Here is a 13,987-nt window from a genome sequence, read left to right as displayed (position 1 = left end):
ATCATGATGCCGCCAAAATTAGACGTCAAGATTCCAAATTTTAACCAAATCTTGACAACAGGCTGGATCCAAATTTGGATCTTGTAGCACAATGAAAAGGGCAAAAGTCTATTAGAAGCATCTTCACAAGGGATCCTGGGATTTGCTGGCACAGAGGCCAATGCTAGAAACGTGGAAAAGATTATACTGTTGTCCACTGCTCTTTTGGGAGAATAGAGGGCTCATAAGCTGGCTGTCAAACCTAAAAAGATACCTGTTGCACTATAGAGTGGAGGCATGACGTGGCAGCCTCCCACAGAGGAAATGGATGGGATTAGCCATAAGACACTGTTATAATAATTGGGCCTACAAATTTACCCTAGTTGTGAGTTCAATGGCAGGAAAGTGGATGTAAGCTTATAAAATATCACAATAACCTACAACAATAAATGATGGTGGGACAAGATGTAAAAGGGAGATAGAAAGACTGAATTAGTCTAAACAAGAAGGTTTACTGATATAACTCAAGGGCTGTGTTACGATCATGCCTGGTAAACAAGAAAAATGTAGGACTGGAAATCAATGGACCAAACTGGTGTGTCAGAAATTAGGTCTAATTTGTGAATAAAATAATGAGGGGATGGGCTATTCCGCCCATCACTCCTTTTAGGGGCAATGACAAATGCTGCTTCCCAAGAACCCAATGCACCTGGGCTCAAGACCAGAGGTTTCATACCAGAACCTGACATCAACCCCCCTTGCCCTCTTGGAGTGACCTTGGGGTCACTGGGTGTGCCCTGTGGAAGGCACTGAGTTTTTTTTCAGGGGCATGTATATGGTGAGCTGGTTCCCAGATCCACTCCTCAGGCCCCTATCCTTCCCAATCGATGATGTATCACAACTTTTCTTGTAATATCTGGGAATCCATGATCTCATGGATGAGATGCTCCTCTTGTCCCTGAATCTGAATCAGCTAGGGGTGGAGGGACAGGAGGGTTGTTATAGATTAGGAAAGTGATTGTCTGAGAAGGGTTTCAGGAGGGAAACATGAAATACAGGATGCACCTTGAGGGATTGGAGAAAACAAAGCTTGACGATCACTGGGTTGATTTGTCTGCACATTTGGTAAGGGTCCATGTACTGTGGTCTACTTTGCAGATAGGTCAGACTGTCTTGGGGTATTTGTCCAATAGCCACACCTTTGTTCCCTCTGCATTTCCTGTTGGTGGCAGTCATTATAATGCTTGTACTCTGCTTTAGGCACCTAAAGATGTTGCTTTACCTACTCTCGGGTATGTTGGATGTGTAAGCAGGGTCTGAATGAATGCTCCCCTGACAGCTAGGGAAGGGGAGAGACTTTGCGTGTGTTTATGTAAATACAGTTTGCTCCTGCTCTGCTCAGATATTCAGCAAATAGAGTGGTGTCAAATTAATCAATTTTGGCTGGTGTTGGGTACAAATCACTTTAGTACTGAATGCAGGGGTAGTGAAATGCTGTTACCAAGATGTTGTAATTATTGTAGGAAAACAGGGAAGCAGGACTGTGCTTAACCTGTCACAAATGAGGGGGGTCACCTTCATCTGAAAGGACCTCATTAAGCCAGGGGCTCGAATGCCAGAGCCCCATGAAAGTAAGAGGGGTGGGCACAGATGTCCCAGCCAGGAGGTGTATGGTCTCTCCCTAGGAGTCCCCAGACTGGTTTGACCTGTTTCTCCCCACTGTTTAAAGAAAGAACTAAATAGACTTCATTAGGAGCCTCTTTTGTTATTTTAAATACTCCATCACTGAGAGCTGAAATCACCTGAGATGGGGCAGTGTCTCTGCCCAGCCTGCAAAGAGCTGAAAATCAGTAAGAGACTGATGTGCAGAGGTCCCAGCAGAGAGGCAGATGGCATCAGAAGATGCCTGACAGTTGGCAGGCAGAGCAAGCAGCCAGCAGGGCGGCCAGCAGGGTGGCTGCCAGAGAGGGGCAGCTGATGAGTGCCCGAGCAGTGGAGTGAGTGAGGTGCCTTCTTACCTCCACCCAGGGTGGGAGGTGAACTCTGCAGATGCATCATTGAACTCTGGGTCTGCACTGACCAAGGACAGCAACTGTGAGTGGAGTGCAAAGAAGGGATGGGCACGCTAAAGGGACTTTTGGGTTGCTGGAGTGAAGAACCTGAGGGGAAAAGGACACTGCCCAACTTACTTGGGGGGTGGGTCTTTTGCTCATGGTTTATGTTTATGAACCCTGTTTGCGGTGTTTTCCCAAATTAACGCTGAGTTACTTCCCTCCTTTTATTAAAAGTTTATTTTCTACACTCAGACTCTGTGCTTGCGAGTGGGGAAGTATTGCCTCTCAGAGGTGCCCAGGGGTGGTGTGTAATTTTCCCAGGTTACTGGGTGGAGGCTCAAGCCATTTCTATGTTGTATCGATGGAAAGGAACCCCTAGATATTGAATCCCACTTTGGGGCATTGCCCAGTGGCAGATCACTTCTACCTTACTACGGGATCTATGCGGACCCCCTTCAGGAGACATCATATATCTGAGAAACTCTGTGGTAGGTGGCTCAAAGATACATTTTTCTAGCTTTGCACATTGGCAGAGCCTTCTCAATACATTGTGCACATGCTGTTCATGTGTGGACTGATCCTTGGAATAAATTAAGAGGTCATGTAGACAGGCTACCACAGCTGCAACAGATGTTTAGAACCAGCCAGCAGGTAGGATGGTGCCACTTCCCGAACACAATGCTCAGTCAAAGACTAAGTCAATGTTATTTATTAACAATTGAGTGCTGGGGGGCAAGGGTGAGGGGAAAGGACACGCAGACAGAGAAACTGAAGGAAGTCTGGATCCATCACTCAAAATAAATAACTTTCTAATAGCGAAAAAGTGGCTGTTATTTGTTAGGTAATGATATACCCTGAATCTTATGCGTGATACAAGAATCAATCCTTAAGCATGCCAAGGACTGTTGAGAACATTTACTGGATTACGTAGGTGAGCCTGGTGCTAAATAAAGAGGGATGCTTCAGAGCATGTGTGCCTGAGGTGGGGGGAGAGAATAAATGCTCCTATCCAATGATATTAAAATATGTATCACCAGAGACACAACTCCAGGCCTGCAGGTATTAAATAGGCAGAATGTATTCAGGAAAGAAAATACAGTTAAAAACACAAACGCTGTGTCAAAACAAGTGTGTAAAACCTGGAAATAAGATGTATTTTTAAAGGTCATGTACTCTTATGGACCAGAATGTGGACAGTCTGTCCTAGTAGTCAGAGCATGAGTCAGCCAAGGGTCAAGCCAGAGTCAGAAGTCAGAGGGCAGAGTCACAGACAGGATTGGTAATTGATGGTGGAAGTGAGGCGCAGAACTGAAGGAGAGGCAAGGATCAAGCATGGAGCAGGAGCATAGTGGGAACAGGAGCAAAGAAAGAGGTAAGGCAGGAGCCAGGAGCAGAGCCAGAGTCAGGAACAGGGCTGGTGCAGGAGGGAGGCACAAGCAGGGTCCAATGCAGCCACAAAACAGGAAACAACCTTGTTGCTCTGACAACTTCCTGTGCCTCCTTCTGGCTTAAATAGCATGGTTGAACCAACTGCTGAAGCCTGGGCAATCCTCCAATCAAGGATCCCATGGGTAGTACCTTGGCTGAGGCTGTAGTCCTTCTGGCTTCTCAGCCTACCAGGTTTCAGCAGACATTGGGTGGAGGCCAGGATTTAGTGGCTGTCTGGGTTCCCAGGCCCGAGTTCAAGACCTGAAACATCACATGTACAAAGCTGAGCAGTATGTTGCATAGGTTCAGCAAGGAGGAGGAACTGTATCAGAAAAGGAGGAGTCAGAATCCATTTAACAAAGCAAATTTGTGGTTACAAATCAATGGAGAGTGGCAAAGATGAGGGGTTCTTCAGAAGATGATTCTGGGAAAAGGCCATTCAGTAATGAGAACTCTAACAAGATTGTCTGCTGTTAATAAGTGAATCTATATCCATATTGTAAGATGTGCAATCTTAAAACGTACTCACCAGGGAAAACTGCAGTAATACTGAGCATTTACACAGAACTTTTCATCTTCAAAGTGCTTTACAAGCATTAGCTAATTCTTACAACATCCCTGAGAAGTAAGGATGACCGATGGTCACCCTATGGATGATTGACTTGTGGGAAAAGACCCGGTATTCTCTCCTTCGTTCATTTCCCATTGGCCAGCCACACATTTAAGGACATGAAAATTGTCTAACATACTGTAAAACAACTGAATAAGTGTTTGCGCTCATGCAGATTTTTTTTTTTATAGGAAAGGCAAATTCAAATAAAGAACTCAAATGCATGAAGACTGATTCATCAACTCAGACCATTTACCCATGCAAACAAGTCCCATTTTCTCTCTCAGAAAATTAACAAAGAGGTGAGCCCTAAATAGTCTCACTTTCTTGCTAATTAATTTATGTTGCACACTTTAAAAAAACATTACTTTAGAAAACATGATGTATTGGACAAATGAAACCCTCTCTAACTCTCCAAAAACTTAATTTCATTAAGTGCATAGGAAGATGAGGCCATTAATGGTGATGAAGTGGGTTTTTTTTAATTAGCTAGAAAACAAAATGAAAATCCTTTGGTAGACAGAGGGCAGCAAATGAATTAACATTGAAAGAGATTAAAGGCAAAAATTTCCTCTCAGATCCACACAGGGAATCTTGACTCCAATATTATTTTCTCCCTAATTGTATGGAACTCTCATGTTGATATCAACACACATAGAGGGAGCAGAGTATTGGAGACAAACCCATGATCTTTCTGGCACGTCTGACAAAATAATTTAGCCCTGCTGTAAGTGTCTCTCCATCTCTCTTCCTCTTGGCCATTCTTCTTCCCTAAGACACTTGCTGTTTTTCCCCCTGCCTAAAAGAGATGGGTAATATTGCCTAGTTTAGGCTTCTTAACGATTATATTTTGCAGACTTCAGCAAAACTATGTGCCAATACTTTAACCCCTTACCATACCAAATGAAGAGGTCTGCTTTTTGCTGTGAGAATAAGGTGAGACCTGTTCAGAGAAAGAGGGGGGGGGGGGCTTGATCTAGTGGCTATGAGCCTGGGACAAGGTGCCAGAAAATCCTGAGTTCCCATCTCCTTCCCTCTATCTTTAGGCAAATGTATCCTCCTCAGTTTCCACATCTGAAAATAAATCTAATACTTACAATGTTCTTGTGAGGGTTAATTAATTAGTTAATGTTTGTAAAACAATTTGAAGATAAATGCAACATACATCCTCCCCCACCCAAAAAAAAAAAACAAAACAGTTAAGAGGGAGTTAAAGTTGAGAGTACATATCAGTAACTTAAGGGTAAAAATCATGACAGGGATAATGCAGTTACCCCAAAACCAAGCATTACAAACTCAGGAAATTCAGTGTTAAGGTTACACTTAAAAGAAATTCAAACATTTCAAGGTGAGAAATACAGTTACTTCAACGACCTTATCTCTGCCCTATAGTGAAATCAGGCAATAACCATATGTTCATGATATAGAATTATAGTGTTTGTGATCCATATTAGATTTAACTGATTTTTAAAGACACATTAAACTTTTTTCCATTAATGCATCACTACAGGGCAGAGTTAAGGTTGTTTAAATGCCTTAACTGTGCCGGAGGGAACGTACACCCTAAATCTCAATGTATTTGTCTTTTAAAGGCTTCCCCTCCACTCTTTCTTCAGTTACCCCCAGCAGCGATACCTCAATGTTTACTGGAGTAGTAGCAATAGCCCTGGGGAGCCTTTAAAGGACTGATCTTAAAGGGCAGTGACAGTAATCTCTCTTGAGATGTGCCCCAATCTCCCTTATGCCACAGAGTCATTACAAACAAAAGAATTGTTACATGGAAATTTGCTGTAGAGGAAGGGAAGTGGTTGACTGAGTTACCTCTGATGTTACAAAGGCCCCACTTAAGAGTTATCTAAACTGTTGACCAAGGGCCCTCTATAGCCTATATAATAATAACAATTAGATAAAAATAACTTAGCCTAATTACAAACATCATTTCTTCAAATGCAGCCTATACACAAGATTTCAATTAACTTTAGATGGAAAGTTTGAAGTGTCTGTGTTATTATTTTGTTAAGGTCATTTGGGACAAGGAAAATACTGACATAGATGCTAAATTTCTTAAAGGACACAGTTTTTAACCACACTAATTAATGAATGTACCTGTAATTTTCAGGAATTAATTCTGTACTCAAAGAAAAAGTGCTCTAAATTGTATTTTTCATACAAAACAAAGAGGTGGAATCCCCTTTTTAAGTGCAAAACAGCACTAAGCCTTAACTATGGAGTTGTGACTGTGGCTTCCATTATACTAAGTATTATTGTTAGTTTACGTCTTGTGATTTTTCACTATGACCCACATGAGAATGGGTGGGCAAGCAGATCTGGTGATTGAACTGGCAAATTCTAATGATAATATTGCAAGTCTGTCGTACACATTTTTATTTAGCTAATATAGTCAATATTCATATATATGTTGTATGAAAAATGAATCATGTAAACTTTAGGAAGTCAGATCAAATACAGCTGAATGCATCTATCTCACATATCCAAAAAATTGTAACTTGAAGGGGGGGTGCACCCCAGTGTAATAGGCCAGCACAAGGCCTATTAGCCACTTACATCCTATTTACACCCTCAAAATAGGGCTTTTTACTTTAGCTCTATTATAGTTATGTTATTTGTGATACAATAGTGCCTAGGCTCCCCAGCTGAGAGTGAAACCTCTTTGTGCTAGCTGCTGTACAAACACACAACGAGAGACAGACCCTTCCAAAGAGGGTTTGCAATCTAGGAGTGCATCTGCACAGCAATTGGGAGGTATAATTTCCAGCTCAGGAAAATGGCCGTGTGGCTGTGGTAGCATGACCTAGCCATCCGAATACCCAGGGTTTGAGCAGGATTGTACTCAGACAGCTAGCAGGAGCCACACTGCTACTTTTAGGTGCTAGATTGAGCAGGGAACTGCACCTCCAAGCTGCTGTGTACGCATACCCTAAACCAATCAAGCAGACAAAGGGTGGGAGGAAGGCTGTTCTATTATTCCCTTTGACAGGGACATTAAGTGATTTACCTAAGGTTACACGCAAGTCTGTGGCAAAGCTGCGAACTGAACCCAGAGCTTCTAAATATCAGTCCAGTTCCTTAACTGCAAGAGCATCTTTCCTCTCTATACCCACCACTGTTCAGCAAAGCACTTAAGCAAATAGTTATCCAGGACCAATTGAGGACATGCTTAAAGGTACGCCTGTGCTTAAGTGATTTGCTGAATTGGAGCCAATATCTTTGTATTGACTTTGGCTTTTTATATGACAGCTACTGTGCTCTCTCTGTTCTTTTACCATTTTTATTTTAACAATTTAGTCAGCAGCCATGGGCTACATTTTTAATATAACTGACTTATATGGGGGAATAGGGAAACATATGTACCATAATAAGGCTTGTGTTGTAATCAAATTTGAAATTTCCTTCCAACACAATGACTTACAGACTAACACAGAGATAACATGGTTTGCATCCACACCAAATTTAGTTATCAACTGTGTTCCAACTGAATGAAGAAAACATTGTATGGACTGCTTAGCGCTGAAAGGCTTTGCAGTGTGGTTTAAGGACCTGATCCAAAGCCCACTGAAGTCAATAGAAAGAATCCCATTGTTAAATAGCAAAGTTGCATTAAAAAACATACTGTCCACACTTGACATGGAAATCATGCTACAATCAAGCTAACCTAGAATAACACTAACAGATTGTATTCACAAATGGTTGTCAAGCCTGGTGTAAAAGGATCAAGCCACAGTGCGGATAGGGCCTATATTTAAAACAGCTGACCAATTCTGCCCTGGAAAGCTCCTTTCATTACTTTTTTATCTAAAGGAAAAAATAAATGCAGACACGTTATTACAGTTTGTATAGTTTTTCTTCTGTAATGCACGAGATTAGTAATTAAATGTTGTTCTGCTGGTCTTGTGGCCATATGCCTACAATATGTAAAAATACATTTGCTTCCCCCTTTTAAAAAAAACATTCCTTTTGTTCCCACTACTGACTGGCTGTCAGAGTGAGCCCTCCAGATTCCTGTGCTGGTATCCATGGGCTCTTTCTTGCCAAGCTGCCAGTCTGGAGCGTCACACCTTACTGCCTTTAAAGATTGCCCTGCAGAGATAGAGGAAAATGGCAATTTTTACATGATGCAGTCTGGCGGCCCAGGAGATTTGAAGTCAGAACTGGTGCCAAGATTTACCCAGGAGAGCAAGCAGAGGCAAAACAGAGAACCTGGGCCAAAGGGAAAAAAATAAAGCAAAGGAACTGAGAGAGGAGGAAAACGTGGTAGAGTCTGAGAAAGATTCTGCTAAAAGGGCTGAACTAAGGGCTACTGAATGGACATTACATGTTGTTTGCATGTGTTTATTAGGAGGGTCAGGGTCCTAAAGAAAGTCAAAGGGAAGAGGTCGGCTTTTTTTGCATGCCCCAAATTGTAGTAGATTGCAGAATGTAAATGAGACAATTATTACACCAATGCTCATCAAGCTGTGCTGGAAAGACTTCAATAGCCTGATGAATATGCATGCAAATTTGTTAATTAAGTTAATTATTCTGCTGAAAATTCATTTGTCTTCCAAGGACATTTTCCCAATGATTTTAACATGCTTGTGCCATTAGTCATGCTCCATGCTATTTAACATTACTTTTTGCCCACTTTTTCTTTTTTTTCTTTCTTTCTTTCCTTTTTAAGTTCGAATATGAGATGATTGGTTCTCTTAGCTGACCCCTGCAATGCTGAAAGATGCTTATAGCCAGCTCCACAGAAATCTCCGAAACCACACTTCGTTTAAATATTTGCTTGATATATGTATATAATGTCCCTGAAATGTCACATAGGAGAGGGGGTAAAAAACCTCAAACCTCTCTGGAATCATTAAAACTGGAATCTGAACTACTCCACGCAGTGACTCTAAGAGATAAATCTGTGCCTGCTAGAGGCTATTTCTCCAGTTGCAGGTTTTATTTGGCACAAGTAGTTACCTTGCTCTGAAAGGTGTGATCTTCTCAGACTTTTCTTCCCTACACTGTACAGCGATACACAGAAACATATGCGTTCAAACAGAACAAGGACTGAGATACTTTTCTGTCACCATGAGGGCCAAAACCTGTTACCATAGCAACAAAAGGGAATAGTGAGTTAAAATCATGTCTAAGTGGCAAAATGAGATACTTTAAAGAAACAGTGGATTTTTTTTTATCTCTGCAAAAGAAAATCATGATATTAGTACAACTTCACATGATTAAGCTCTCAAGATTGGAACATTTTACTCTCTGTTTTCAAATTCCCATAATCTGAAGATGTGTCAGAAGTGCATAATGCAGCATTTACATTTCTAATATATAGAATTCTCTATATATCTCCACAGAGTCTATCTATGTTGGGCTTCCTTAAGTTCACTTATTTTTATATACTGTTGCACATGAAAAATAAGCAATTTCTTCCTCAGCAAACGGGGAGAACCTCCCAGTATGGATGTGGAGTTACTTGTGCCTCTATACAACAAGGTCTATTCTGAGCAAAGCTGAGGGAAAAAGGATTATAAAGACGAGAAAATTGTGGATAATGGAGTTTAAGAAAATTAATTGGCAAGATTTCTCTTTTGTGCAGTCCTTAAACATTACACAGTCTGAATGGCACTGCAGTGTCACATAGATCGTAAACCAATTAGGATGATATTTTAAACCCTGTAATTTCTGTAATTCCATCTGCTTTAGATGGTTTAATTAGTGAAAGTTACAAAAGCCAAATATATTTGAATATTTTGAAAGCAAGCCCAAAGGCAAGAAATAAGAGTTACTGAAAACACTTGATGTGCATGTGTGCATATTGCATGAATGTATTAAAAAAAAGGGGATTGCTTTTTTAAACGGAAGATGGTCTAAAAAATACAAACGGTGAAATCCTGGCTTTATTGAAGTCAATGGCAAAAACTTTCATTGACTTCAGTGGGGCCAGGATTTCATCCCAAAAGAATTTGACTGTCAGTTCTCATCAGTTGTTGTTCTTGCAGACACATATTTCTCCTCTCATATGTCAGGACCTAATCCTGCTCCTATCGAAATCAATGGCAAACTCCTCAGCGGTGGTAATATTGGGCGCTTTTTTGTGTCTTTTAATTCGGGGACCCTCTGGTGCCATCAATATTAATGTGTTGATTTCAAAGGCTTGACTTTAATGGGGAGTTCTGCTTTAAAACTGATGGCTATATGTGGTCCCTATTTTGGTTGTTTTCAATCAAATTTCCAGTGCTCTGACCTGAAGCAATTCCCCGTGTACGATTCTGAATCTGTAACCTTTGCCCAGTGGACTGATGAATACATTGCATAACAATCAAAAACAAGTTTCTTAAGTTCTCATTTTGTTGGATGATTAGGAACTATATTTCCCTGGTCTGAGATTTAAAAAAAAGGTTCATAGTAGAATTTATCATGAGAAATATGAAAATAGTATGTTATCAATGTATTTCCAAATTTGCTAGCAACAATCAAAGTGCATAACACTTAAGGCCCCAATCCTGCAATCCTTACTGGCAGGAGAACCCTGGGAGTGAATGGGACCAGTCACATGAATACGGACTACTTGCAGAAACAATCCCTGAAATTGCTTTAATAAATTGGAAAGCGAAATTCTGTCTAATATTTTAGGAAATTATCATCAGCTTTTTAAGACGTTAAAAACAAATCAAACCATTAGTGCTGTACCATGTTTGTTTAGTTATGGTACTTCTTCTGCATAGCAGCTGTGCATTATTATGAACCTCAGATAGCTTCAGTCACCAATGACTGACAGCAGCATATTGAATATAGGATGTATGAGATTCTCTCATCATAATGTCTCTCTCACACCATGGTTGAGAGACAGTAGGTGTCCAGCTCTGTCCTGTCTTTTTCTGCTAGGTTTTTGAAACATAACAGAGTTTAATTATTTTTTAAAAAAATACTTGTCTTTTTAGTTAACGGGAATATGGTAAAAGTAATTAGTTATTAATTCACTCTATTCCCTACAGTTTTGAACAAACTACTTTTGTTTTAGCTGTAGTGAGGAATGTCAAGTTGATGAAAATATCTAACATAGCAACAAAAATTGTCAAAGGATAATGATCAAAGAGAAGAAATAAATTAAAGCGACCCAATAATTACATGTAAGTGTTCAACAAACAGCGGCTATAGAGGGGCCTTGATACAAATATGTATCTTTATATGGCAGCAGCCCCTGCTAATATTTAATCTACCCCCTTTTTATATTCATGTCAGGAAAGGATTTACTAATGAAGAATAGGCACATATTACCCTTTCCGTTCAGTATCCATTCTAAAGGTAGTATTTTTATTTGATGTTGGAATAATTTAATACAAAATCTTTCAGCAATCTCAAATTGACCCATCTGGTCTAATAAAAATGAACTGAACTTCATAGCTATGCAGGTTACAGAGAGAATTCAATTCGTATTACAACTGCCAGTTGCTCTTACAGATGTGCTTGTCCTTGCGGGTATTAAATACTATTTCATTCTAATACATTTAGCGTTTGGAGATTAGAAAAGAAAAAAGGAAACATAGTATGATACCTACAAAACTGATTTTAAAAAGAAATTAATAGATTCATAGATATTAAAGCTAGGAGAGACCATTGTGATCATCTAACCTGACCTCCAGTATAAAGGCTACAGGACTTCCCTGTATTAATTCCTGCTTCAGGTTCAATATCTGTGCTATTTAAGAGAAAACTTCTTATTCAACTCTGATGGCCAGATCTAGCCAAGTTGCACTTGGAACAGCTGAGGAGGAGAAGACAAAGGTGGCTTTAAGCCATCTTCGTGTTCCCTTATTTTAGGATTGCTCAGGTGCAAGGCCAGTCCCCCACATAAAACAGAGCAGCCTCAAGCCTGCTCTACTTTACCCCAGTTGCCAATGGCATCCAAGAGCTCTTCTTGCAGTGAGGAATTACTGGATAACGTGAATGCCCTGGCCATGCTCCCTTTTCCCTACCTATACCCCCAATGTGGGAGGGGGCTGGCCATTGGAGGATTCCACTGTAGCCGTTACTATGCCATTAAGTTGCTCTAGTGGCATAGTAACGGCTACAGTGGAATCCTCCAATGGTAGATCTGCCAGTTTTATGGTCACTTTGTGCCAGTGGAGCACAGTGCGGCCGAGAACCTGGACTCTGCCTGCCAATAGCCCAAGAACCAACCTTAGATCAGGCACAGTTATTGAGCCCAGTCCAGTAAGTGAGGCCCCTGGGGAAAGCCAATAACAGCACTGGTAAATTAGAAAAGATGAATGACAACAATATAATCTTATACGTGTGTAGCCCCCCTCCTGGGTCATCCCAAAGGTGATAAAGTCCCATATTCCTCCTCAAGACCCACTTTGGGCCCCTATGTTCTGTGTGCTCAGTGCCTACACCTTGGCTAGTAACTAATAGACAACCCTTATGAACGCTAGGCTATTACAGATAATTACAGGAAATCAAGGAGCAGCAGTTAAAGATAAAGAAACATTTGTTCCAAGAAAAGATGGGAGTAAAATAAAGAGGAGGAAAGGGCAGGAACTAGGGACAAAGGGAAAAGCAGGGGAATCAGGGACAACAAACAAATGAGTGACTAACCAATCACATAGCAACAATTTAACACTTAAGATACCACAAGTATGGAACAACAAGAAGAATGCCCCCAAAGTCTCCCCCAAGCCTCAGCTGGCTGGTGGAGCTGGAGATCAATGAGAGGCATGATGCCCTGCACTGGAAAGCCACTCTCTCTCCCTCCTAGTTGGAAAGGGACCCCAGGCTGTCTCAAGCCCCCGTTGTCCCCTCGCTCCCAGTGCAGAGGTGGCCTACCGGGCTTAGCTAGCAGTCAGTCTTCACCTGTAGAGCAGAGTATTGGGGATCAGTATCCCCGTTATGGAGCTCTGGGTCGTCACAAGCCCTCAGGTCAAGAGAGAGAAAATTGCATCTCTCGCCTCCTGCTGCAGGAAGCAACACCTCGGCTGTATCCCTTCCAACTGCTCTAACCCAGCTCCTTGGAGACAGCTCTCTCCACAAACACTACCCACATGGGGGAGTTGTCCCGGCCACATGCAAGCTCTCCAGGGCTGCAGTTGGTCAACCAGGCATGTCAATCAGGCTGTGGCCCAGTAACAACAACTTTTCCCAAACATGGTGTCTGTCCAGGCTCAGTTCACATACCTGGGCAGTCCCAAGCTATATGCTGGGCCCTGCCCTGATTGTCAGCTGAGCTCCTGGTCTGGCCTCCACAAGCAGTTTGTGCCTATCAAGGCTCAAGCACAAACGAGGCAGGTAGTTTCAATTCCCCCAGTGTCTACTGCTGTCTATGTGAGCTGTTGGGATCCATGTTTCTCGAGCCACCAAATTGGCATGGAGACTACACCTGCAATAACGTTTACATTTGCCACGAGTTATGTAAATACATTGCTCAAGAATAACTGCATTGACTTCAATAGACCTACTTTTGATTTTTCACCAGTATCACTGAGAGCAGAATTTGACCTTGTTATATTTTTTACTAGGGTGACCAGACAGCAAATGTGAAAAATCGGGACAGAGGGTGGAGGGGTGGGTAATAGGAACCTATATAAGAAAAAGACCCAAAAATCGGGACTGTCCCTATAAAATCGGGACATCTGGTCACCTTATTTTACTCAAATCAACATGGTAAAAAAAAAAAAAAAAAAAGGAGGGGAGGGGGAAGGAAATGGTATTATTATTAAGTGAGTGAGTCATGGTAGAGTTTGGTTTTGGTAGGACTGGCAATACTACAAAACTAAATATAATCCTATTACCGTCTTAAAATTAATCTCGTTGCCCATTCTCTATTGCTATGCCATAGGGCACGCAGGGGAGCCTCCCTCTGTGGGGAATGTTGCATTGCACTCATACACCACGCCAATTATGACATGTATGTTCGGAA

The sequence above is a fragment of the Terrapene carolina genome, unplaced genomic scaffold (assembly GCF_002925995.2).
Source record: "Terrapene carolina triunguis isolate 2854851 unplaced genomic scaffold, T_m_triunguis-2.0 Scaffold33715, whole genome shotgun sequence".
Lineage (NCBI taxonomy): Eukaryota > Metazoa > Chordata > Testudines > Emydidae > Terrapene > Terrapene triunguis.
The sequence above is the reverse complement of the archived record's forward strand: the minus strand, read 5'-3'. Positions refer to the sequence as shown.